The sequence below is a fragment of the Leptonychotes weddellii genome, chromosome 4 (assembly GCF_054177405.1).
Source record: "Leptonychotes weddellii isolate Sample4059 chromosome 4, ASM5417740v2, whole genome shotgun sequence".
Classification (NCBI taxonomy): domain Eukaryota; kingdom Metazoa; phylum Chordata; class Mammalia; order Carnivora; family Phocidae; genus Leptonychotes; species Leptonychotes weddellii.
In genome coordinates, this window is record NC_138372.1 from 135711748 (window position 1) to 135739494 (window position 27747).

At 43.1% G+C, this 27747-nt stretch overlaps 1 protein-coding gene and 1 long non-coding RNA gene across 3 annotated transcripts in view; one reads left to right on the forward strand and one right to left on the reverse strand.

Annotated features, from left to right (window-relative positions):
- LAPTM4B (lysosomal protein transmembrane 4 beta) overlaps window positions 1–27747 on the forward strand; it is a 459101-nt gene that overhangs the window by 268449 nt on the left and 162905 nt on the right. The gene's annotated exons all lie outside the window — the stretch shown is intronic.
- LOC145721145 (uncharacterized) overlaps window positions 1–27747 on the reverse strand; it is a 36116-nt gene that overhangs the window by 4959 nt on the left and 3410 nt on the right. The window contains exons 3-6 of one of the 2 annotated variants that reach the window (XR_014144610.1): window positions 25031–25150; window positions 22996–23194; window positions 17774–17833; window positions 14487–14609 (exon numbers count right to left, since the gene is read on the reverse strand). This is a non-coding gene — a long non-coding RNA (uncharacterized LOC145721145). Of the gene's footprint in view, window positions 1–14486; window positions 14610–17773; window positions 17834–22995; window positions 23195–25030; window positions 25151–27747 lie in introns of those variants that run through there. The other variant, XR_014144609.1, reaches the window with a different exon arrangement.

The window sequence follows — 27747 nt, forward strand, 5'->3', positions numbered from 1 at the left end:
AACCATGAGAGACGATGGACTCTGAAAAACAAACTGAGGGTTCTAGAGGGGAGGGGGGTGGGGGGATGGGTTAGCCTGGTGATGGGTATTAAAGAGGGCACGTTCTGCATGGAGCACTGGGTGTTGTGCACAAACAATGAATCATGGAACACTACATCAAAAACTAATGGTGTGGGGCACCTGGGTGGCTCAGTCGTTGAGCGTCATGATCCCGGGGTCCTGGGATCGAGCCCCGCATCGGGCTCCCTGCTCAGCGGGAAGCCTGCTTCTCCCTCTCCCACTCCCCCTGCTTGTGTTCCCTCTCTCGCTGTGTCTCTCACTGTCAAATAAATAAAATCTTAAAAAAAAAAAAAAAACTAATGGTGTAATGTATGGTGATTAACATAACAATAAAAAATTAAAAAAAAAAAGAAATGAAGCTGTGGGGTTGAGCTGAAGAATGATTTGCTGCTCTAATCTCACAGTGGTCTTTAGGCTGGGGATGAACTCTAGTTGGCTATTTTCATTCCTGGGTATCTCAGACTACTTGTTGTCCCAAGCTATATTCAAATTTGCCGAGGTTCTGCTGGCTATTGGATCCCAAAGGCTGCTCTGGAAGTCTACAAAGATGCCCTGCCCAGTCAAGCCCTCACCTATGACCAAGAAGCTGTTCGGGGAGGAGTTGATCCACAGCTCCAAGGGTGACACAGGGTCCTCGCCAGGGCTCCTCCCAGCGGACGGCACCCATGTGGTGCCTGGCTCTTGGTGAATATTTGTTGAATGGAGAATAAGTTGCCAGGACAGTTTTCAAGATGGAGCTCTCAACAAGTTCTTCCAAGGTGCCTGACTAAGTGATCGTGACAATTCAATAGTCATTGCTTCCATTTAACAGTGATACTTTTTTTTAATTAATTTATTTTTATTTAAATTTAATTAATCCATAATGTATTATTGGTTTCAGAGGCAGAGGTCAGTGATTCATCTGTCTTATATAACACCCAGTGCTCATGACATCACATGTCCTCCTTACTGTCCATCCCCCAGTTACCCCATCCCCTCACCCCCCACTCCCCTCCAGCAACCTCGGTTTGTTTCCTATGCTTAAGAGTCTCTTATAGTTTAGTGATATTTTTCATGTACACATTTTAAAGGGGAAAGACCAACCTTAAAGGGAAAAGACCAAAAGTTAATTGTCCCCATTCTCCTCTCTTGTTTTTCAAAGCCTGGAACGTGTGATGAGCTTTAAAGTTTGAGAGGGAGGGATTTCCTGAGAGCTCTTCCACCATTTCCCCCTTTTCCCTCACCTCCTGCTTCTTGCCTTCCAACCCTTGTTGGCTCTCTTTCCTCCTTATTCTTTTTTTTTTTTTTTTTTTAGAGAGAGAGAGCTGGGGGGGACACTTGAGGGGGAGGGGCAGAGGAAGAGGGAGAGAGAAGCTTAAGCAGGCTCCATGCCCAGCATGGAGCCTGATGCGGGGCTTGATCTCATGACCCTGAGATCATGACCCGAGCCAAAATCAAGAGTCAGACGCTTCATCGACTGGGTCACTCAGGTACCCCTCCCCATTCTTAAGTGGCTGGTGTCCTGAGATTACCAACTCATCCCCAATTTTCCCTTGACTTCTGTGGTTTTAGCACTGAAAATCCCACATCCTTTGACACCCTTTTCCTACAACCCAGTCCCAGGCAAACTGGGACAATGTGTCATCCTTCTAATAAGAACTCCCCATTAGGCTGGGAACATTCTGAGGACCATAGAACAATTCGCTCACTTTCGTGGTAGTTATTAGTGGAGTTATTAGTTGGGGGAGAATTTCCAAAGCCTTGATTTGAGTCTAGAAAGAAGAGCACAGATCTGCCAGGTGAAGAAGGAATAGCATGTACAAAGGCATGGAGTTCACTCCCTCTGAGTGAAATAGAAGGCCAAAGACCAGCAGGAGGACAGAAGTGGGGAAATAGAGAGATTTCTAAATCTGGAGACAGATTTTTTCAGTAACTAAATAGCAGATCACAGTCACATTCATATGCAAGTCACAGTTGCTGAAAAAGAAACCCTTTCGACTGCCAATTTAGATTAGCTGTGCTCTTGCTCCCATCCATTGCTGTGAATAATCAAGAGTTTGCAGAACTTCCCACTATTCCCAACGGAGAATATGGTCTGGATCCAGTCCTACCTATTATACTCATCTTGTTGGTTCCTCCTGTTAACACGGATACATAAGAAATCTGATGTGACTAAGCCCCACCACGGGCTGCATGATGTAGCAAAATGCTAATTTATTTTTGACCTACTACTTGAGTGTAAACATCTGACTCAGAGCATCTTGCCTTCTCTCCAGGGACTCAAGCAGCCAAGTTGATGAAACACCTGAATATTATGCAGCAGAACTTGGATCCATTTCTTCTCTCTTCCAACTCTTTGCTCTAAACAGCTGTTTTCCCTGCGGAAGCCTGACTTCATCAGCAGAACAACAGAGCCATCCTATATGTAACTGTGCACTTGACTATGAAACTTCAGCGCGTGTATAGTGTGCTCTTACTCACTGTGGCTTCCTTAACTATCCTGATAATCAAGTAACAAACACGGGTGTTTCTTTGTGTTACCACAGTTCGCCAAAATAACTACATACCATCTGCACCGTATTGAACTGTGCTGGTTTTGTGTAGTGGGCACCGTTGGTTGCCTACCAAACACCCATCCTCCCCTCTTTTTTCTACTAGAACCATAATTTTGCTCAGGTGTAACACAGCCAAGTGCCTCAGGGAAGGTGACAACCCCCCCACACACACCCCACCCCCACCCCCACTAGTAGCAATCCCACTGAGGGTACTTCCTCTCCTTTGCAGTGATTGGCCAATGATAGCTAAGGAGCTGCGAGTCAGCTAGGGACCATCTTTATTCTTTTGTTTTTAAGTTTTTATTTTAATTCTAGTTAGTTAACTGGAATTCTTTTTTTTTTTTTTTTAAAGATTTTATTTATTTATTTGACAGAGAGAGACACAGCGAGAGAGGGAACACAAGCAGGGGGAGTGGGAGAGGGAGAAGCAGGCTCCCCGCAGAGCAGGGAGCCCGATGGGGGACTCGATCCCAGGACCCCAGGACCATGACCTGAGCCGAAGGCAGTCGCTCAACCAACTGAGCCACCCAGGCGCCCAGTTAACTGGAATTCTTAAAGAGCCACTGAAAGACTCTGTAGGTTGTCCCTTTTATTTTATTTTTTTTAAGATTTTATTTATTTGACAGAGAGAGAGAGACAGAGTGAGAGGGAACACAAGCAGGGGGAGTGGGAGAGGGAGAAGCAGGCTTCCCGCGGAGCAGGGAGCCCGATGCGGGGCTCGATCCCAGGACCCTGGGATCACGACCTGAACCGAAGGCAGATGCTTAATGACTGAGCCACCCAGGTGCCCCTAGGTTGTCCTTTTTAGAAGGCTGTGTTGCAGCCATTTTGCTGACAGCATGAAGCTGTGGCCAATGCTGAGGATAGCAAGACAAAATGGAGGGAACTAGACACCAGATCATGAGTTTCTGGCCAGTGCTCTTATTCCAAAGTACGCTACTCCTAGTCCTTTCGTGATGGATGATTTTTGGGGGGTGTTGGTGGTAGGAGGTAAAGGTCTTAGATTTTTTTTCTTGGAATGAATTTTTCCCAGATATTTTCACAGATTCACTCCCTCACTCACTTAGGTTTCTGCTGAAATGTTACCTCTTCAGAGAAGCCACATTACCTGAAAGAGAGACCCCTGCCTCCCCGACATTCTCCATCTCCTTATTCTGCTGTTCTGATTCATGGCATGGTCAATGCCTTACACTGTTTTACACTTTTATTTGTTTAATATCACTCTTTTCCCACTGGGATTTCAGCTCCATGGAGGCATTTTGTTCACTAAAAAATCTTCAATAAAATAAGCTGGCACATACTAGGTACCCCCAAAAATATTTGTTTAATAAATCAGTTAGGCTTGAATCCTATAAGGTCAAGAAATACTCAAATGGCAATATTATTTTTAGCCAAATAGGAACTTAATCCAAGGGCTTAGCAGAAACTGAAAGCAGGAACGTCATGGTCATTGCTACATTCGAGGGAGTTGCCTTTGGTTTTGAAGACAAATGCATCGCAGATCCCTGAAACCTTTGACTAGGATCCAGTCCCAGGCCAATGATACACTCAGAGCCCAGTGACCCTGAAAAGACAGGAAGTGATATAGGAAAACCAAAACTCACTACTACTCGAAATGAGTGGCTTTGGCCATGTGTTGTCGGTTTGAAGAGCTTCCCTCACTCCTAGCCATGCTGCAGGGAAATTACAGAAACAAACTCAGTTACAAAGCAATAAAGGGCACTGCTATGAGGGGTCCAATTCCACAAAGTCATTCATTCGCTTATTCATGTATTCCGTTCACTCAGAAAACTTTCATAGAGGGGATACCATATGCCAGACACTCCTAAGCTAAAATCCTTTCTGGAATAAATAGTGTTTGCCTGGGAACCAAAAGAAAGTCATCCCCATGTCTGCTGACTTATTTTTCCTACCTCGGGGAGAGAGACAATGACATTTATCGAGCAGTCTCACCTCTACCTCCCAGCAAGTTGTTTTATTTTAAGAATTGATCTTTCTATCTTGGCGCCAGAGTAACTAAGTTACCTAAGTCTTGGGGGTTAGGGTGGGGGACATTTAGGCTTATTTCAGAGGCTCCATTCCCCTACTTTGGCAACATTTTCCCAGTTACAATTCAATCCTCAGAATCCTGTAAGAACCTTCTAAGTGGTTTCTGTCATATCGTGATATATTTGGGAAGATGATATAAGCTAAGAACTGGTGGCCACCCAGATCACGCTCCTAGAAAAAATATGAGGATTTAATGCCCTGCAGCCATTCACTTAGGAGCTAACAAATTGCTGACCACGGTTCCATGCATTTAGAAAGAGTCCACTGATGACACCAGAGAAATTAGATGGTTAACTTTCACAATATTTTCCAAAGACCTTCAAGAAGGCCTAATACCTTGAATTGCCCCCTGCTGAGAAGCACTACTTTAGATTAGACCTCCTTCCAAGGATCTGTAGGACTTCCCTTCATTCCCTAAGTGGGCCTCTTGTCACTAGGAAGTTGTCAACGTGATGCATTGGCTTCCTTGGGCTGTTGTAACAAATTACGGCAAACCAGGTGGCTTAAAACAGCAGAAATGTACTCTCTCAAGTCTTAAAGACCAGAGTATGAAATGAAGGTGTCAGTAGGGTGACGTTCTCTTTGGAACCTCAAGGGGAGAATCCTTCCTTGCTTTTCTAGCTTCTGGTGGTTGCCAGCAATCCTGGGCCTTCCTTGACTTGGAGCTGCATCTCTTCCGTTTCTGCCTGGTCTTCGCATGGCTGTCCTCCCTCTATGTATCTCTGTGTCCAAACCTCCTTCTCCTTGTAAGGACCAGTCATTAGAGTTGGGGCCCATTCCAATTTAGTGTGTGACCTCATCTTAACTTGACTACATCTGTAAAGACCCTATTTCCAAATAAGGTCACGTTCACAGGTACCAGGGGTTAGGACTTCAATATATCATTTTGGAGAACACAGGTCAACCCACAAAAATACCCAAAATCTGAATCTTCTAATCTGAGAAAATTCCACCAAATGGCATTATAAACATGAGCCAGCACTTAGACTCTCTGGGCCTCCTCTGTGAAACTAGAAGAATTCCTGTTTTCCTCAAAAACCTTGTTGCAAGTTATAATGAAACAATTTTCTTCCTTCTTTCCCCCTTATTTCCTTCACTCCTTCCTTCCTTTTCTTCCCCTTCCCTCTCTCCGTCCTCTTTCTTTCCTTTATTTCTTTCCTTCCTTACTCTTTACAAATACTTATGAGTACTTACTATGTGATAACCCAATATTGGTACTATGTAAGATAGAAAGATAAAATGAGATCCCCACATTCAAAAAATCTGGACCCTGTAGGAAGATTCATATAGGAATCGTAGGAAGTTGAATCTTCCAACTGTACATAAATATTGTAATGTAAAGCAGAAGGGGGTAATCACCATAACAAAGTCATAGACCCAGTGACACAAAAATATGGAGAAAATAAATCAACTCCTGCTGGGGAGAATCAAGACGTAAGAGTTTGACCTTGAAAAACATCTAGGATTTGGATTTTCAGAGATTAGAAAAAGAATTTCCAGTTGAGCTGGGTGAGCAAAGATAGGGAGACAAGAAAACACAGATGTATATACATTTCTCAGTGTGTCAAGGACCCTTCATGTGTCATTCTACCAATACATTTCAGAAGTTTTCATGGAACAGAGATTGGAAGGAAAAGCACCAAAGAGCTAATTACCAATGATCATCTCTGGGAGGCAAAAATTTCTTTGTCTTTTTATATCTTTTCCTAATTTCCTTCAAGCTCATACATTATTTTTAAGTAGGAAGAAAAAATATTTTTTTTCAAGAAAGATTTTCAAGTCACTTAAAATAGTCATCAACAGGAAAAAAAAAAGAAACCGTATCTTTCCAGATACAAAATTATAATTGACTGAGCCGACTTCAATGACAGCAGCTATGACAGGGAGGAAGAGAAGGACCAGGAGAGGTAGTTGAGTTAGTTGGTTCCTGCAGATTCTGGCATTTCAGTCTGTACTTGAACGGTAGGTCGGAACTAGGGTTTTCCTTTAGGTAAGCAATGTCTGCCCTCTGCTGGTGATTCAAAAGTTATCAAAGGCAAACGTGTTCCTTTCCCATCTTTGTTAAGACAAAGTGATAAAGAGACGAGATATGTAAAAATCATCATTCGGATCTCTTGCACCTTTGGACAGGTTTTCAACTGATTTAAGCATGCTTCCTCATCAGAGAGAAAAATCTATTTGTTCACTTCCCCTTTGGGGCCAGTAGCAAAGCCTGACCTCAGGCTGACTCCAAAGCATCTTGTCCCCAAGTCGGAGGAACCAACTGGCAGGAAGGGAAGGCAGGTTTGATCCAGTCTGCAGAGTAGAAGGGAGGAGGGGGTGGGAGCAGTCCCTGTGCAGTGTTTGTGGGCGGGGTTTGCACAAAATACATGCCCTGAAGGCATCAGAGGTGTCTCCTAATTCAAGAGGGCTGATGATGTTTTTTTTTCCTGTTTGTTTGGGTTTTTTTAAGATTTTATTTACTTATTTAAGAGAGAGAGAGAGAACAAATGGGAGGAGAGGTAGAGGGAGAAGCAGATTCCCTGTGGAACAGGGAGCCCAATGCGGGGATCGATCCCAGGACCCTGGGACCATGACCTGAGCCAAAGGCAGATGCTTAACCAACTGAGCCACCCAGGTGCCTGATTATTTTTTCTGAATTAAGCTGAATTGAGTGATAACTTTAAACCACAGTTTCTCAATTTCAGCACTATAAACTTTCCAGACTGTCTAATTCTTGGTTATGGGACTGTTCTGTGTGTTATAGGATGCTTAGCACCATCCCTCACCTCTGCCCACTAGATGCCACTAGCATCCCCAGGCAAGTTGTGACAACCAAAATTAACCCCAGACATTGAGAAGTCCCCAAGGCACCCTGCAGAGAGAGGGCGCAAAATCGCCCCCTGCTGAGAAGGACTACTTTAGATTAGACCCAGCTTCTTTTCAAAACCTGGGTGTAGTTACCATCACTCATATTGTGTGCAAACAGCAAGGATGGTGAGGACGGAACACCCGGAGTTCAAGACTCTCTGCATCACCCTCGGCCAAGCCCCTGAACCATGTAGGACTTGGTTTTGTCAATGTAGTATACTGTTATCATAACTTCTAATTTGCAAGACTGTTATTCATTTTAACAAAAACTCACTAAGTTAGGCTAGCTGGCCTGTAGTGAGGACAGCAGGATGGACAAGTCAGAACATGACGTTACTGTGCCGAGCATAAAGCACTAGACAGATGTTCTTCTGTGACCAAATGAATGATGACTCTTTGGAAGATGGCACTTTAAGAAAGACCAAAGGCCGACAACCTGATTCACATTTCTGAGATTCAAAAAACTCTGAAAACTTTTTTCTTTTCTTTTTCTTTCCTTTTTTCTTCCTTCCTTTCTTTCCTCCTTTCCTTCTCTTTCTTTCTCTTTCTTTCTTTCTTTCTTTCTTTCTTTCTTTGTAATGCATTTGGCATCAAAATCTATTTGGTGGCCAAATCTGCCCTGACGTGAATGAGATTACTTATAATCTTCATTGGTCCTACTGAGTGTGAATATTCACATTTTTCTGCACAAATTTTAATGTGTTTGGTCAAGGGGTGCTTCCCCAGACTGTGCTGGGGACATTAAATTATATATGACACCATTTTATCTTTCTATCCCCCAGAACAATCTGAAAGTCAAAACACATACAGTCCCAAGGGTTTTGGATAAGGAACTGTGGACCTTATATATGCAAATTAGCAGGGAAATAAGCAACACAGGAACTAACACTTTGCCACCAGAAGCATTAATTCTCATTGGTATCTTGTACTGTGCCAGGCAAACCGTGAGCTTCTCCTGTGAGATCAATGGGGAAGGATGGCTGTGTGAGGTTGCGTGTAGGGTGTGTGAGTTTTGTCCCTGGATCAGCAGAAGTCACCCCTGTCCAGAGACATTACGCACTATTTTCATTCATCACTCGGAGAGGAAAGGGACAAAACCTTTCTTCCAATGGGCTCCTGGTCACAGAGGTGGCCCAGTCTCCCTCTGCGGCCACCAGCCATTCGAAGCAGCCCCCTGCTGAAAACGGTGTTTGCCTCAGGCCAAGTGTAGCAGGGACTCACTTCAGCTCACCAAAGTGGACTGCCCTGGTCCGTACTGTCTTCATGCCCTTCCAGCCCAGCAACTTGGACCAAGATAAACATCTCCTCCGTCCTTGGGACCTAAGCTCTCCTCCAAGTGTGTGTGGGAATTGAAGGGGATGCTTTCATCTGTTGTTCAATGTGCAAAAGATTTTATGGGAGACACAGATTAATCTGCTCAGAAAATAAGAAGAGAAATTTATGGTAAATTCAGGTTTCACAACCCCTAAAGGGGTTTTACTTTTAAAAATTTTAGTTGAGGGGCACCTGGGTGGCTCGGTCGGTTAAGCGTCTGCTTTTGGCTCAGGTCATGATCCCAGGGTCCTGGGATCGAGCCCCGTGTCAGGCTCCCTGATCAGCTGGGAGTCAGCTTCTGCCTCTGCCCCTCCCCCTCGTGTGCTCTCTGTCTCTCTCTCTCTCAAATAAATAAATAAAATCTTTAAAAAAATTTTTTTTTAGTTGAAACCAGAGCTCGCTGTCTTACTACCACCAACTTCGATCTCTCAGCCTTCAAAGGACTCATTGCCTCCTTGACTCGGTGCTCCACTCGCATTTATTTGTTTGAAAATATATGCTGAATCCATATTGTGTGCTAAATGCTGTGCCAGGTGATGAAAATATACACATGACTAAAGCACGACCCCTGCCTTGGAAAAGTCAAGGACCAAGAGGGGAGACATCCTTGGACAACGGGCTAACCCCAAACACTTTATGAACAAAATTTATTTTTCATTTCCCCTAAGTCTGTGGACTAAAAGTTTGTGGTCAGCAGCCTAGGCATGCAGACCAGCTGCACAGGCTTATAAATAAAGTTTTACTGGAACACCCCCACGCACCTTGCTTACGAAGGGCCTGTCGTTGCTTTCTCACTACAGAGGCAGAGTTGAGTTTGCTCTCAGCATGCAACGGACACCGGATGATTCGTACAGCCTAAAACATTTACCATATGACCCTTAAAGAAAATAGCTTCTCAATGCCTGGCATTAGGGATAGGTGGAGGGGTTGTAACGAGGAAAGCTGTGAGAGGAGATAAAAGGCAATGGCTGGCTCAAGCCCCTGAGAAGAACAGCAAAATGGCAGTGTTTAAGTAGGCATTTGGTTCAGCTGCGTATCACAGAAAATCCAATTTTAGGCTTAAACAGAAAAAAGGTTTCATTTCTCCCACATAAAAGAAGTCAAGAGCTTGACGGTCCAAGGTTGGCTTGGTGGCTCCAGGATCATCCGGGACCTGGTTTCCTTTTCCTTCTGCTCCGCCATCATCCTTAGCAGGAGATCTTCCTCCTCCAGGTTGTCTCGTGGTTCAACATGGCTACTGGAGCTCCAATAAGTACATCTATGTTTCAGACACACAAAGAAAGGGTAGGACAAAAGAATCTACCCTCTGTTTAATTCAACTCTCTACGCTTCCATTTCCAACTCACTGGCCACCTGTAGCTACAAGGAGGATGGAAATGTAGTCTCCCGCAGCACCCTTTGTATGAACCCTTCACAGTTTTCCCACTGAATCATACATAGAGAGGTATATAGATGTTAACACATTCATAGCTAGGATGAAAGAGCCTCATACTGAATTCCAAAATGGACATTCTGAACAATGCTTACATAAGACATAGGAAAACCCCTTCCCTCTGCTTGTCATTAATGTATTTGTTCATTTCTCAAACACTGCTGAGCCTCCACTGTGTGTCAGACCTGGTGCATGCCACAAAGCCTTCTGATTTTCTTTTCTTTTCTTTCTTTTTTTTATATTTGTCAGTGTTCTTTCTTATTTCAGAAAACACTGGGATAGAAGGAAACTTTTAAGGTATCCTCTAAAACAGTGAATTCTTCCATGATTAATAGAGGTGAGTTTATTTTCTTTTATATAATATAAATGTGTAACTGCTAGCAAATGATATATGTCTTTAGATAGTATGTCCAAATCATATGGATTAAAGTGGCTTTGTGTTATTGTGAATATAAAAGGAATTTAAGGGCGCCTGGGTGGCTCAGTTGGTTAAGCGACTGCCTTCGGCTCAGGTCATGATCCTGGAGTCCTGGGATCGAGTCCCGCATCAGGCTCCCTGCTCTGCAGGGAGTCTGCTTCTCCCTCTGACCCCCCCCCCTCATGTGCTCTCTCTCTCATTCTCTCTGTCTCAAATAAATAAATAAAATCTTTTAAAAAAATAAATAAATAAATAAATAAATAATAAATAAAAGGAATTTAAGGGGTATAAAAGCACTCATACGCTGTAACTGCTTGTTCATGTTTTTCTCTCCCCCTCTCTTCCATCTACTCCTTAAGAACTTCTTTGTATTTGCTGACTGCAGGTGCTTAATAAATGTTTGATGAGGGAATGAAAGATTGGTCTTCCAACCTCTGGTTGAGGATTCTCTGCCTTTATAACTGAACTTAGTGACTGTTTCCTGTTCTCCTGAGACAGACAACAGAGAAGCAGATAATACTTAGATATGTGCAGGCTTTTACAATTTTTTAAGTCTCTCACATACATTAAAAAATAATTTTAAAGTTAGATTGATCCAAAAAATACACCTTGTTGTGGTAGGGAGCTCCCCTTTTACACTGAAGGAAGTTAGGAGAAGTTGTCTCCTTCCTTCTAACTGGTCCACTAAATATTCGTCTTTAAATGCGGGGTTTGAAAGTATACATTTCAGGTGGTGGAATAAGCATCACTACCTGCTTCAACTAAAGAAAAATCAAAAGTTTAAACAGTGTCAAAGGCAATGCAAATTGGGATTTAGTAAAATTTTGTTGAACATAAAATATTTGAAGCATAAGAATGCTTTCCTAAAAGAGGTAAAAATCACCACAAAAACAGTGATTCCAAAGTTATTCCACTCGGGAGTGTGGGTTCCATATTCCTGCAGAAAAACCTGCAGGAAAAATTTTGGGCCACCAAAGCGTGCTCCACCAAAATCCAGAGGAACCGCCTCAATGAGCTCCCTACAGAGCCCTCAGATTTTGAAAACTACTATGGGCCAGTCTCAAAGCTCTCATGGTTGTTTTCCCAACCAATTTTCCATAAACTGTGCTCCATGGAAAAGTACTGTATCTTCAGCTCTAGATTTCCAGGTCAGGACACCATTTCTTACAGACAGAGTCGCGTGGGATCAGTGTTGCCTCAGACTGGAGTTCTATGTCAGCTATAATCCTTTTGCAGTAGTGGGACCTGTCCTATTTTTGCATCTGCTCATGAATATAGGAATTTACATTTCGTTAATTTATGTTTTCCACTTCTCTTAAGTACACTGATGTTGAATAAATCAGAACAATATGAGAATATATGAGGCTGTAACGTTTAATTTAGCAATTAATAATTAAGATTAAGAGAACTGTTTGTCATTTAGAAACACCAGGATTAATCCTTTTAATTACCATCTGGATTTCTTTTAAATTATCTGATTTGTTTAATCCTTGTTTACTTTCATTTAAAAGCCCTCAAATTTCCCTAATTTAGCACACCAGATATTCAGCTAATCGCCTTAGTAGAAAACAATGCAAAAGATGAAGGAATTTAGCTCTAGGAGCACTCTAGTGGTAGAAAAACATGGAGGATGGGAGAGACCCTACCTTTCAAACCACATTAGCCACCCATTATTACCTGCAGGGCCCTGGGCAAGTCACTTCCTGTCCATCAATTTCATTGCCTTCCTTTGTAACATGAGAGAGTGCTGGAATGCAGCAGTGGATTTTACTTTTTATTTTTAAGTTAACCCATTCTTTTGTAATGAAGGAGAATATTTTATCAATGTCCTTGCTCTAGAGAGATGGCAAATGGGTTCCATTTGGTTTCACCCAAGCACTGGAGGTTTTCCCTTCCTCACTGCACCCCCTCTGCAGGTCTCCAGAAACACGTCCGCCATCAGCCATGGGGATGGGACTCATGCATGTGGGACGAGTGTTCTGATTCAAGTTGTCCACACGGAGTAAGAGTCATGGGACCTGTTCCAAGTGTGCTCAGCCATATGTTTCAGAAGTTAAATAGTGGATTAAGTGAGGGATTTATTTCTTTCATTTAAGAGGGAAACTGAGTAGCAGGTAAGCCAGCCCAAGTGTGGCTGCCCAATGACTGGGCTCCTTCTATATCCCTGCTCTGCCATCCTTAGAAAGTAGTCACAGAGTGTCTGGGGCATCTCCAGGCATCATTTCTCCATTTTAGGCAGAAAGGGGAGGGAAAGGAGAGGGCAAAAGGTTCATGCCAGCCGATTTTCTCCATTTTTATGAGTAAAGCAATGGCTTTCCTGGAAGCCTCATCCAGTGGAACATGGAAGCCTTTCATTCATATCTCATTGACCAGAAACTGCCCACATGACCTTGAAGGAAGCCTAGGAATTTTTTGATGAACATGTCACCACCCTGAACCAAACTGAAGATATAAAAGCAAGGGAAAGAGGTGATGGAAACTGAGGAGGCTACTAGCTGTATGTGCCACAGGAATGAGAAGGTATTGGAACAGAGATGGAGGTTGTCATGCTAGTCATTAGATGATACGCAGATGGCTGGCTAAGAGGGAGTCTTCACCACACGCCAAGAAATCCATTGCCAAACTCCTCCTTGTGGGGGACACAGTGCTCACTCCAATGAAGACTTGGCTTCCTTTGACATCCAACATAGGTGAGCCATTCATCGATGACTTAGATGCCAGGGAGCCTGGCAGGCTCTAGATGCTGACTGCACCGATCAGAATCTGATCCCTCACCCATACCCCACTGACCTCCCTTCCTATTCACTTCCCCCCTATCTTTCCCTCTCTCCCATCTCTGAGAGTCTTTCCCAAGGCAGGAGTCTTCGCCTTTCCTCACTTCCCAAATCTCTATCCTACACACAGAAATTTGCCCTCTCGGAAACCCAGGTTTTTGACATTTACAACCCAAGAATGCCTTCCCTTTTTTTGTCCCTCTGACTTCTCTGAGTCATCTTTCTCCTAAGGCAATGGACACTGAAAACCATGCTCACTGAATGGGTCAAGGACCCAGGGTGCAAGGAAATACCCGAAACAAAAACAATTTAAATTTTAAAATATCATTCCTCCGCTCTTCATGTGAAATCTTACCCCAAAACCCAAAATGTAGAAGGGATAAAAACTAGAGCCAATATAATTAGGGGGTGGATGGGACATGGGAGTGCCCCAAGGCCCCCCTCATGAGGCCTGTAAGAAGTCAGTCAAGGAAAGTTTGAAAATTCACCAAATTGCAACATCTGTTCCATCTCGAATTTCTACAATTCCATTTTAAGGAGCCAACTTTCAGTCTATTTTCCCCAAGCTTGAGAATAGCCCCACATAATAAGTGTGACAGATGAAGTAAATGATGATTAAGGTGGACATGGTCCCAGCCTTTCCTTGACCCTGACCCTACTCCTTGGCCTGTTTCTGGCTTTCTGACTTCCCCACACTCCAAGCAGGGATTTGTGATGAGGAATCAACATGGAAGAATGAGAAACAAAAAACACCAGGTCAAAAAGTTAAACATAGAAATGGTATATGACCCCCCAAAAAATAAGAAAGAAAGAAGAAATAATATACGAGCCAGCAATTCCATACCTAGGAATAGACCCAAAAGAATTGAAAAGAGATACTCAGATGCACACTTGTACATTCATGTTCATAGCAGCCCTATTCACATTAGCCAAAGGTTAAAAAAAAAAATGCCCATCAACAGACAAATGGATAAACAAATTGTGGTACATACATACAACAGAATATTATTCAGCCATCAAAAGGAATACAGTACTGATACACACTGGATGAAAACAGCATGATCATTGGGAGAAACCAAACATAAAAGGCCACATACCGCGTGATGCCATTGATGTGAAATGTCAGAGTCGGTGAATCCAATGATACAGAAAACAGGTGAATCGGTGGGTGCCAGGGGCTGGGGGAGAGGAGAATAGGGAGTGACTGTGTGTCTATGAAATAGACACGGGCTTTTATTTGGGGAGGATGAAATGTTTTGGAACTAGAAGTAGTGGCTGCATAATATTACGAAGTTATTAAATGCCACTGAGTTGTTCACTTTAAAGTGGTTAATTTTATGAATTTCACCTCGATTTTTTTTTTAATCAGTTTTTTAAAAAAGGAAAGAAGAGGTAGCACTAAGGAACATTTGCAGGAAGAGTGTTTGCGGGAAGTAGCTGAGAAAGAGCACATGAAGACAGCAGACAGGAGGGGACACTGCTGGCGATTTATGTCCCTTCCCTCCTCTGGGGTCCTCCCCTGTCGCAGTGAAGAATACAAGCTCTGCAGCCAGGCTGCCTGCTTTTAAATCCCAGTCTCGTGACGTACTCACCGTGACCCTGGGCCATATCTCAGTTTCTTCTCTGTAACATGGAGACAATAACACCTAACTCCCAGGAGGTGTTAAAGGGGTGAGTGAATTAATCCATATAGAGCACTTAGAAGGGCGTGGGCCACCACAAGCCTTCAGTGAATGTGACCCCATGTTCTTCATCATTTTGGACTGATGGACCTGCTCCTTTGGCCAGACCATTTCAGAAATGAGCCATGTCAGTTGTGCTTTGTAAGTCATAGACCGGTGTTTCCCTATTCGGTGATTTTTTTAAATGCAAACTGTAAATAACCTCACCTCCCAAAAAAGCTGTTTAGATTCCTAGGGCTGATATAACAAAGTAGCACAATCTGCTTGGCTTAGAACAACAGAAATTTATTCTCTCATGGTTCTGGAGGCTAGAAGTTAGAAATCAAGGTGTTGGCAGGTCCATGTTCCCTCCAAAGCCTCTAGGGGATGATCTTTCCTCACTTCTTGCAGCTTCTGGTAGCCCCAGGCATTTCTTGGCCTGTGACAGCAGAACTCCGATCTCAGCCTGCGTCTTCACATGGCCAACTTCCTGTGTGTCTTCCCATCGACTGCCCCCTCTATGAGTGTCTGTGTCCAAATTCCCTCTTCTTATAAGGACACTGGTCATACTGGAGTAGGGTGAGGCTCACCCTACTCCAGTATGACCTCATCCTAACTAATTATGTCTGCAATGACCCTATTTCCGAATAAGGTTAGAACTTCAATATGTATCGTGGGGTACACAATGCAACCCCTAACTAATCACTATTGCTCTCCTAATGTGTTCATAAGCCCCACTGCCACCCTTCTGTGGTCCGGCCTAGGCCAGGGAGCTGCCGGAACAGTCTTGAGGGAGCAAAAAGCCTTCCTTCTGCAGACATATCTCTCATTTGATACACTGCATTTTGTCCACACTCTATAATGATGGGTCACATTCGTTCCTCCGCTGGCCTATGAACTCCCTAAGTGTTGGGACTAGATCATACTCAACTCTGAAGAGTAGAAAAGTACTAGAAGACTACCTAGTACCTGCATGGAGACTTCAACAGTTGAGAAAAGAAAGGAAGAAAGGAAAGAAGGAAAGAAGATTCAAATGTCTAGGGCTTCACAGCCCCCACCTGCGGGTGACACCTGGCCCTCAGCTCTTCCTTCTCTGTTTCACCTCTTGTTTCTTCCACATGCGCCCCCTTCTTTGCCTCCATCCAGGCTCTGCTCTGGACTGCCAGTAGCTACTCGGACCGCAGGCTAGAGGTAAGAGCTCTCTGGGGTTCCTAAATGACGTGAACTCCCTCTGACCACTACAACCAAATCTGTGATGGCCTTAGGGTCTCAGCACCCTCCCTGACAAGGCCAGGACATGAAGGACACCAGCCTTTCCCCTGATCACCTACAGTTCAGCCTAATGCCCACGTAAATCATAGTTGCCAAGCTTGATGGAGCACTTACTATATGCCGGGCAATCATATTCCATTCTACTCTCCTCACACGGGTCAGCTCATTGACAGCTCACAATAATCCAATGTGGTAGAAACTACTGCTAACTCTTCTTTACAGATGAGGAAACTGAGGCTTAGAGAAGTTAAATATCTTGGCCACAGTCACCGCTACTGAGTGTGGGGACCAGAATCTGACTCCAGGCAACCTAATGGCAGTTAAGACAAAAATATCCCAAACTTGGAAGTGGACAAAAAGGTGGCTGGCTGCCTTTTCAGGGCCATACTGGAACATGCGACAGACCCACGCCAGAATTATCCTGTCCTCCACGAGGTTCACCCTAATGGCTCACTCTTTACTTTTGATTAGGGTCTTCTGCAACTTCGTGAGGGTGGATGTTAACTTGTACCAAGCTGAGAGCACCTCAAATGATCACTGACCTGGGTGCCTGGGTGGCTCAGTCATTAAGCGTCTGCCTTCAGCTCAGGTCATGATCCCGGGTTCCTGGGATCGAGCCCCGCATCGGGCTCCCCGCTCAGCAGGAAGCCTGCTTCTCCCTCTCCCACTCCCCCTGCTTGTGTTCCCTCTCTCGCTGTGTCTCTCCTGTCAAATAAATAAATAAAATCTTAAAAAAAAAAAAAATGATCGCTGGCCCTCAGCAATGAGAAGGGATTTCCCTCCAGTGGAAAAGTTCACTCCAAAGGTGACAGTTCTATTGTCCCCCAGGAGATTAGCCAGTTCCCAGCTACTGCGGCAATCTTCTTCCAGCATTCTTGCTTTCTGTGACTATAAATCCTCCCGTCTCTACTGTAAGCCTTTGAACCAGGTTTACCACCCTGCTAGTTCCCTCATTAATGAGTTAATGAAATCTGTGACACGTGTTCATTCTATATTTATGAGAGTTATGTTTTTAATGTTTTGAAATTTTTACCTGGTATACCAAAGTCCATAAACTTAACCACTCTACTAGAATGAATGAATGAATGAATGAATGAGTTAAACCAGAAGATATACGTTGAAACTAAAAAAATTAAAAACAAATAATAAAAATAAATTTTTTAAAAAAGAGGATATATGTTGATGATATTTAAGAAGGGAGTACAAACCACAATGAGAACCCACAGGTCCCTGAAAGAGCAATTTGTAAACTGGCACGAAAGAGTATTGTTACGCTACATGCTAATTCCCCACAAAAACTGAGTCCAGCATATTTAACAGCAGAAGCTGCTCTGGGATTCCTAGCTGTTGGTTGCTTTGGGAATTTGGTGAAAGTGAGACAGACCTTTGAGACCAAGATTGGAACTTACCAAAGAGCCAGCCGCTCCCCCAGGAGACTGAACTGTGTGTCTCTCAAAGGGTGTAACCTCCTGGGGATTCTGAAAAGGGAAAACAATTAATGTTTTTACCAATAGCCTGGCTCAACAAAAAAAAAAGAACCCCAATTCAAGACTGCTAATAGAAGTTAATAAATGAAATAACTACAACACAGTGCATCATATTATTGCTTGGAATATAGAAGGTGTTTAATAGATATTTAACAAGTCAAAAACTTGCTCCCCAGTGCAGAGAAATCACTTCTGTGAAAAATAAAGCCGGGGCACCTGGGTGGCTCTGTCGTCGAGCGTCTGCCTTCGGCTCAGGTCATGATCCCAGGGTCCTGGGATCGAGCCCCGCATCGGGCTCCCTGCTCTACGGGAAGCCTGCTTCTCCCTCTCCCACTCCCTCTGCTTGTGTTCCCTCTCTCGCTGTCTCTTTAAAAAAAAAAAAAAGAAAAAGAAAAAGAAAGCCAAGTTGAACCAATTCCATTGAAGATACCTTTCAGAGCTATTAAAGTTATTTTCTTTATTTGGGGAAAGATTATGACACACATACATAGTTCCAAATCACTGCTAATAACTTGCTAATAGTGCTAATGGAGTTCTTAATTATATGGGAAAGACCATGAATGACCTATTTTTCAAGTGTTCAAAAATGGAAATATACATTAAAAACCCATTGCATCTTTCTGGGTTTCTTTTCTGGGGTGGTTATGGGTATTTATGATTTCTATTTGTGGAAGGATTCCACCAGCACACCATTGGATAAGGGAGACTTGGGGCAGTTTTAAGGGATGACGTCATAAAATATCGATAGGCTTCCTGAAATGAACCACGAGTTAGGAACATACTTTATTAACATTATTCTAAGCCGTAGGGATACAGCAATAAACAAAATGCACAACATGTCTTGTCATCTTGGAGTTCAGGTGCTAGTAGGGAAAAACAAGACATGAAAAAATAAAACAGAAATGTACATAGTAAGATAGAGGGTGATGCATGCTATGGAGAAAAGTAGCACAGGAACAGGGAAGAGGGAATTCCAGGTGGGGACTAGGGAAGGAACTTGCAATTTAAAATAGGATGGTCTAGGATGGCCTCACCAAAAACGGTTGTTAAGGACGTGAGAGAGAACATGATAAGGTATTTGGGGAAAGAGCATTCTAGGAAAATAGCAAGGACAACAAGCATCCTGAGGCAGGAGCACGCCTGGTGGGTCCGAGGGACAGTAAGGAAGTCCTTGGGGCAAATGGCATGAGTGAAGACAAAGTAGCAGGAGCTGGGGACAGAGTGGGAGGGTAGATCAGGTAGGGTTTGGGGTAGAGGACTGGTCTGACCCCTGAGGTCTTCCCAGGAGCACCTGGCCACTGGATCGAGAACGGATGGAGAGGGGTCAGGGCAAAACAGGAAGACGAATTAAGAGCTGCTGCCTTGTGGATGGAAGACATTTTTCCCAACTGCCTTCACCTCCAAAGCTCAGGCCACTTAAAAATGTGTCCAGGCTGCCTTGCTGTGTCACCTTGCAATGATCAGTTTTAATCCCTGCTCTGTGAGAGAATCAAAGAGGAGAGAAGAGAAAATGGAGCTGGACATGAGGGTTATAGTTTCTCAGGAAATAAGAAAAAAAATAAAATTGCAATCTGCGTTTTTGACAGGGAAATTGAGTGGACTCAAGTCCTCTTAGGAAGAAAGAAAGCTAATGTTAGTAAGTTAAAAATAACAATGCAAGACGGAGTGTGCTGGAATAATTAGCCTTGAAAAGGGGTTGCCCCAGTGATCTCATTACATTTCCTCAGATGACTTTCCTAAGCAGTGACAGGTGAGTGATAGGACACTGCGGGATGGCCAGGCACAAGGGTCTCATTTTAAAAACCTATAATTTAATGTGGAAATAAATGGCAGAGCCCCAAAACATCAAGATCAACTAGACGATAGTTAAAGAAAATGACACGCACTGGTGTCCTATAAATAGCTCTCTTGGGATGGACCATCACTCTGTCCTTTGCTGTAAGTCAAGACCATGAGCTGTTGGTATCTGTGGACACCTGCCAAACGCACATGAGTGGAGTTTCCTGTACATTAAAATTGTACAACACCGTTGAGTGTATTTATTTTTTCACCATTCAGTGTAGATGCAGGTTTGTAGAGTTGTTTTCTGAACTGCACTTATGGAAGCCAAGGCCCACTGCCGGGAAGGCTAATGCTTTGTTGCAGGTCAGTGTTTTTTTTGCCCTGCCTGCTGACTTGCATGAACTGAAACAAAAACCAATTATTCTCCAAGATCAAAATCTTCAGATGCCTCGGGTGCCTGGGTGGCTCAGTTGGTTAAGCGACTGCCTTCAGCTCAGGTCATGATCCTGGAGTCCCAGGATCGAGTCCCGCATTGGGCTCCCTGCTCGGCAGGGAGTCTGCTTCTCCCTCTGACCCTCCCCCCTCTCCTGCTCTCTCTCTCTCATTCTCTCTCTCAAATAAATAAATAAAATCTTTAAAAAAAAAAAATCTTCAGATGCCTCAAGAGCAGTTTTAATTTAATTTTAGAATTATGGGCTGGCTTTCTCCCTCGCTTGTTAGTGTCAGATATAGCCAAATTAAAAACATTGCCAAGTAATGGAAAGTTACTTAAATCTCTCTCTGATGACTGTTGCCTGCTTCCAACCATTATGATCATTTTCTGGCTGGCCACAAACACATTTATTTTTAAATAGAATGCCCCATGGCTCATTTTGAGCTATTTTTCTCACCCCATTTATTGACCTCTATCCCTTTCTCTCATTCTCTTGGAAGCCTGAACCTCAATTCCATAAATACATTAAAAATAAAAACTGATCCCATTTGGAATGAGGTCATATCATTGAATTTATTCTTGGATCGCATCATGACTTAAACAATTTTTGTTTGCTCTATAATATGATAAGAATTCAGGTGTGGTCAAGCTTCAATTTCTTGGCATTCATAGTGTCAGAGGGAAGCACTCAAGTTGAACTATTCCTTCCTGATCCCAGCTGATTCAAGCTTTGGCCCTGCCTGCGCCTCAGGATAAACCATCCTGCAATCTCTTAGCAGGTGGGCTGAACACTACCCATTTAGTGGCTACAAGCAGTCACCAAATAGGATACTCCTCCCTGCCCATAACATCATCTAACTCAACATCTCAACCTCAACTGACACCTCGGTGTTACCCAAGAATCTTTCTAATGTGTCCATTCATTAATTCAGTTGGTTTTACTGAGTGCCTACTATGTGCAAAGCCCTGGGCCAGACACAAGAGAGTCAATGTCTACAGACAGCTCCATCTTCTGTTCCTCCTACAGCTATTTCTAACCTACGCTGTTCTCCTGGAGCCTCCAGCCCCAACACCTCTCTCGTTCCTTTTAGCAGTGACCTAGCCAATTTTAGAGAAGGACTCCCTCAACTTCCATGCCATCCTGATATCTAAACAAATATCAGCCCCTTCTCTATCCTTCCTTCCCTTCTTCCCTCCTCAGTGGAAAGGGTATGACATGGTTCCATCAGTTTCTATTTCCTTAGGGGTCTTGCTTCATCAACTTTCCCCTCTCTCTTCTTCATATTTATTCTCATCCTTGCTAGTGGTTCTTTGTCTCTGTCTCTCCTTAGCCATGCTTCTAGAAAGAGGAATCTACACATTCTATTACCACTTCATCATCTCAGCAACAGCGTTAACATAATTGGTTACCAAATATGAATCTATGCCCGAGGTTCCTCCATATATGATCAAAGACCTACTGGATATATCAGCAGTTGGATGGCCCAAGACACCTCAAACCTCATATGCTTGAAATTGAACTCACTGACTTGCCTCTTTCCATCTTGATGCTCATGAGCATCAAGAACTGTGAAAAGTCTGAGATGTTACCTACTAACTTGCAAACAAGCAAGTTCATCTGCCATCGTTCCACGGAGGCTGGTAGAAGATATGAAACCCCTGGGTCAGAGATGAAGGAGAGTTTATTACTGACAACAACTGCAGTAGCCAGAGTATCAGCATATATTGCTCTGATTCCTAGAATCCCGTTTCCCACAGGGAGATGCAGAAAGGGCCAGATGGCATCTGCACATGCAGCCTGGTTACAGGCAAGCAACTCTGAGTTTAGGGAGACTGCTTTTTGCTCCAAAGCGAGACAGTACATTTCCCAAGGTTGTTTGCTTACGTGTTCAATGAAATGCAGGGAATGTTATAGTAGCTAACTCACCAGGTTGTCATGAATATTGTGTTTAGAAAAAAATAAAGCCTTTAAGATAATGCCAGGCAGAGTAAGCCCTAATATTATTTCATAGCCCTACCAATCAATAGTTAAGTGGCTGAGGGTGTGCTATTCACTTCCGTAAGCCCATGCCAAGCACAGTATGTCACATACAGTAGTTGCAAGATGTCTACTAATATTGGCTGTCAGATAGCTGAAGATCTTGAAATGTCACTTGTACTATTTTACTGTTCAGGCTAGACTAAATGCTATGATGGTAGAAATCTTAAATACTGACTCATCTTAGGCTTAACAAGTAAATAATGATGTTAATGATAACTGTGGAAGCTGTCAAGTTAACATGAGTTGTGTAGGAAAAAAAAAATCACCTAATATCTTGCTCTTTAGAGATTTAACAATGTCTAAAGGCTTGTTTTATGTTCCATGGAAAGTACTGTGATTCCTTTAAATAAGGAGTAGGTTAACAGGGGCAACTTCAACAACAACAAAAATGCCTTTGCTCTAATAATTAGTTTGACCTACAGCACAGTGAATCTCTGACAAATCCCCTCAAAGTTCACTGGCTATTGTATTTTAACATGAAATCTGTCTAGTAAATAAAGATTTACTGAGTATATTCTTTGTGCCAAGCCCTGCCCTAGGTGGTAGGGATATCGTATGCAGAGGAAAAGGCCACCAGCTTTCCAATCCTGGAGGATTCACATTCAGGAGGGAAGAGAAGCACCCAAAACTCAAATACAGAGATGTTGAAGGAGTTGACGGGATACCAATAAATAGCCTTCTGAGCCCATTAAGAAAGAAAATAAAAGCATCTGCATATGGTAACCAAAATATCACTTTTAATACTAACACAGCTGACACAGAAAACCTGGCATTAGATGTAGGAGCCAAATGAGATTTCAATGCCCAGTACCCCTGACAACTTATCCATGGAAGTCACAGAAGTGCTGGGTCACCACAGGCGGAAGTCCCCACACCACAGGCCCTTACCATTTCTACAGGGCTGAAAATGGTAACAAGTACTCTCGGCAGTCAGGCAGATCCCGAAAAGAGAAGGCAGTAGAAGGGTCTCTGTTACTCATGTCCCGTTCCTCCTCAGACTTATTCCTCAGACAACCCGCTTCCCATTTGTAGGGAGGAGAAAGGAGTGAAGCAGAAGGCCAGGAGTGTTGGGTGAAATGCCTTCCTCCTGAAAATCAGAAGAGCAGAGAAATAATATTCCCCTTTAACAATGAATCGGATACTTCCGGAAACAAGTAAAATTATGGAGAACATGACATAGGGCAATATAAGAAAGGGAAGTAGGGGAAGAAACTTCCCTATCTGGATGTTCTCTCCAAGGAGTGGCATTTGAGTTGGACTCAGCCAACTAGGAGGACAGTCTAAGCAGAAGGAATGGCAAGGGCAAAGGCTCTGATGGGAATAAATTGGGTGGGCCCGGGGACAGAAAGAAGGCCAGGGAGGGGCGCCTGGGTGGTTCAGTCGGTTGAATGTCCAACTCGTGGTTTCAGCTCAGGTCATGATCTTGTGGTCCTGGGATCAAGCCCCAAGTTGGGCTCTGCACTCAACTCAAAGTCTGCTTGAGATTCTCTCTCTCCTCCTCTGCCCTTCCCCCTACTCACATGCGCCCTCTCTCGCACTCTCTCAATAAATAACAAGAAGAGAAGAGAAGAGAAACGAGAAGGAAGAAAGGAAGGAAAGAAGGAAGGAAGGGAAGGAGGGAGGAAGAAAGGCCAATGAGACTAGAGCGGTAAGGTAAGCTGAATAATGAATAATGCCCTCCATCAAAGATACCCATAACCTAATCCCTGGGACCTGTGAATACATTACCTTAATGGCAAAAGGGACTTTGCAGGTGTGATTAATTGAAGGCTCTTGAAATAGGGAGAGTATCCTGAATGATCCAGCTGGGCCCAATGTAATCACAGGCATTCTTAGAAGAGGGAGGCAGAAGGGTAAGATAGACAGGGAATGGAAGATGTTATACTGCTGGCTTTTGGCTTTGAAGATGGAATCATGGGCCAAGGAATACAAATGGCCTCTGGAAGCTAGAAAAGGCACAGAAACAGATTCTTACTTGGAGTTTCCAGCAAGAACACGGCCCTGCCAACACCTTGACTTTAGGACTTCTGACCTCCAAAACTGTAAGAGAACAGATGTGTATTGTTTGGGCCACGAAAGCTTGTGGTAATTTGTTCCAGGAGCAATAGAAAACTAATACAGGCCACGTGAACAAGAGGAGGTGAGGAGGTGAAACCCAAGAGTGTGTTAAGGGCCAATTATGTAGGCCCTTGTAGGTCAGAAGAGAGCATGAGTTTTATTCTGGTTGCTATGGGAAGTCATGGGAGTATTAAGTAGAGGAGTGGTATTTTCTAGCCAATGTTCTGGCTGCTGTGTAGACCAGAAGACTAGTCGAGAGCTTGTTGCGATAGTCTAGAGGTCTTGAACCAGGGCTGCAACACTGGAAAGCAGGAAAGGTGGATTGACCGAATTGTGAGGAAGAAAGAATCAAGCTGGCCTGCCTTCTTGCATGCGCATCCACCTTAACTCACTCAGGCTCTGACGCCCCCCTTGGGTCACTGACACCTCCTCCCTCAACAAGATCCTTGACCTGCTCAACCCCACCTCATGGCTTTTGTTCTGCTTCCGAAAATGCTCAATATTGTTTCAAAGTTGTTTTTAAAAATATTCTGTGAAAAGATAGGTGTCCCTTTTAAGAAGTGCTATTTATAAAAGTTGTAGATTCGTGGAGACAGCTCAAACAATGAGGGAAATGCTCTCCTATTAAAATTTGGCAATATGTGAGAAGCTCGAGATGCAGTAGTGACTGAGAACAAAAATAAAGTGGAAATTGGATTCTTGTTGCTCAGGAGAACGAGCTTTTGTCATTGTCATAGTGAGCATGAGGTTCATTGTCTGCTGTCTCTTTTTCTGCTTTGAAGAGATGTAGAGGAATCAGGGGGGCCCAACAACCTTCCAAGGCAATAAGGAAGCTAGAAGGATAAACTTGCTTACCTTTAATTACCTGGGTAATGTCACATCCAGATGAGATCACAGGGGACTGGGAGAAGCAGAGAAGCCCCAAATTGGCCTGAGTCCCAGAAGTATAAACCTTTCTCAGGAGGCCTCTGACTCCAAGACAAGCCTTCAGAGTGAATAATAAAGATGAAGACTGGCTATGTTACCAGGGTTACTTTTCTCGGGGGCGGGGGGGTGCTGCCCCTCCAAGGGGATATTGCATTTTTTTTATGTTTATTCAAATTCAATTAATTAACATATATTGTATTATTAGTTTCAGGGTTACTTTATTTTTTAAAAAAGATTTTATTTATTTATTTGACAGAGAGAGAGAGAGAGATAGTGAGAGCAGGAACACAAGCAGGGGGAGTGGGAGAGGGAGAGCCAGGCTCCCCGCCAAGCAGGGAGCCCGATGCGGGGCTCTATCCCAGGACCCTGGGATCATGACCTGAGCTGAAGGCAGATGCTTAACGACTGAGCCACCCAGGCGCCGCTCAGGGTTACTTTAAACCAGAACTCCTAGATGTTAAAGACTGAATTCAACTATTAGGAAAATTACTGAATTGTACATAGGCATTTTCTTTTTTATAATAGATATATGATGTGTAAATAGAAGATCAGTAAACATTCCTGCTTTCAGCCATGATGGACTAGGCTATACTCAACCAACTCTTTTACCAAGAACAACTAGAAAAGTTGGATAGAATTCACCACGCATTTGTTTGAAGGCATTCCAAAGCTACCAAAACAGTCAGGAACTGAGAGCCCACAGTCCTCAGTTTATGTTCCTTCCAGAGGCAGAATCCAAAAGAATGATTTGAGTCTAAGGAGGTGATTAGAGGAAACATTAGTAAGTTAGTGGGGAAGTGAGACAAGGAATGGAAGGCAGCCAAAAAAGAGCTCATTATCACACAATTTGCCACTCTGATTATCCAAAGTCTGAGTCCACGGGGGAAATCTGGAATACCTCATGTCTCTGAGTTCTCTCACCCAAATAGCAAGAGAACTGGAGTATGTATACTCCAACTGTACTTTATCAGGCCTTCATGACCATAATACCAAAAACAGACAACAATATTACAAGAAAGAAAAATTATAGACCAACCTCTCTTAAGAATAGATACCAAAATCCAAAACAAAATATTAGCAACCACATCTAGCTATAAGAGGGTGATATATCACATCCATGTTGGGTTTATTCCAAGAATACAAGACTGGTTTATATTTGAAAATCAATCTGTGTAATTCATCCCATGAACAGAATAAAGGAGAAAATTATATAACCATTTATATAAAATGTTATTTAATATTCAGCATGGATACTTATTAAACATATTTTTATTTTTTAAAAGCACAAAGAGTGAACAGCACATATTAATTTCCACTCAGCTAATTACCTGGCTTATTTTAAACCTTATAGTGAGGCAAAATGACCATGGTAGAAGAGAGGCTTACAGTAATTATAGGATCAGGTTTTAAAGGGCCTGGAGGAACCTCTTGAATGGGCATATCTATATCAAGAGTAATGATGATGATCATAAAATAAAATGTGTATATCTTATAAACCAGTGAGGCAAAACCAATTCTTCAGAGGTGGCAGGTTGGAAAAGGTTGAGAGAAGGCAAGACTCAGGCCAAATGTAGGTACACTTTTGATATAGGTTAAAATAGTGCTAGATGTACATGAATTCAGAGGATATAATTGTAAAGGCCAGCATATAGAAGCATGAACCAGAAGAAAAACCAACATATCAGTCCAGAGATGGAGCGATGGCTACCTTAAGTAATGGTCCGAGTGAAGCCTTAGAGGCTAATCTAGGTAGAGGTAGGGAAGTGGAGAGTGAGTTGCTATTCCAGAAAAGCCAACTACATTGGTAGAAATTCAACAGGAATGAAGTGAGTCTAGAAGAACTCTAGTTGGTGGCCAGCAGGTCAAGGGCCATTCAGGCAGCTGAGCCTACAGGGAGAGCTCTAAGGGGCAGACACTGGTGTTGGAAAGATCCAGCACTCTTCACACATTCAATGGCGTTTATTGAGGGTCTGCCACATTGCAAGCATGCTCCTTTCCCTCAATAAGGGCAACATCAGGTGGGGAGAAGCAGGCAAAGAAAAACAACAAATGTGACATAATAATGTAAATGCAAAGTTAGAGCAACACAAAATGTATTTCATGAACACAAAAAGAGGCACCCACAACAATATAGAGCTGCACTACCCAATATGGTGGCCATTAACCACCTGTGGCTACTTAAATTTATATTAATTAAAATTACCTAAAATATAAAAGTCAGTTCCTTAGTCCTACTAGCCACATTTCCAGTGCTCAAAAGCCATAAGTGGCTAATGGCTACCATTTGAGACAGTGTAAATATAGAATACTTCCACTGTTGCAGAATGTTCTGGATGGCACTAAATTCTAAGAATTCAGAGAAGGCCTTTTGATGTCTAAGGTAAGTCTTTAAAAATGCATAGAAGTTAGGCAGGTAAAAAAAAATGCACATAGTAAAAAATAAATGAATCTGTGGCTAAAATTAACCACATCAGAAACAACAGGTGTGGGGGGGCGGAGCAAGATGGCGGAGGAATAGGAGACCTGGATTTCGTCTCCTCTCAGGAATTCAGCTAGATAGGGATCAAACCATTCTGAACACCTACAAACTCAACAGGAGATCGAAGAAAAGAAGAGCAACAGCTCTCTCATCAGAAAAGGGACCACTTTCTGGAA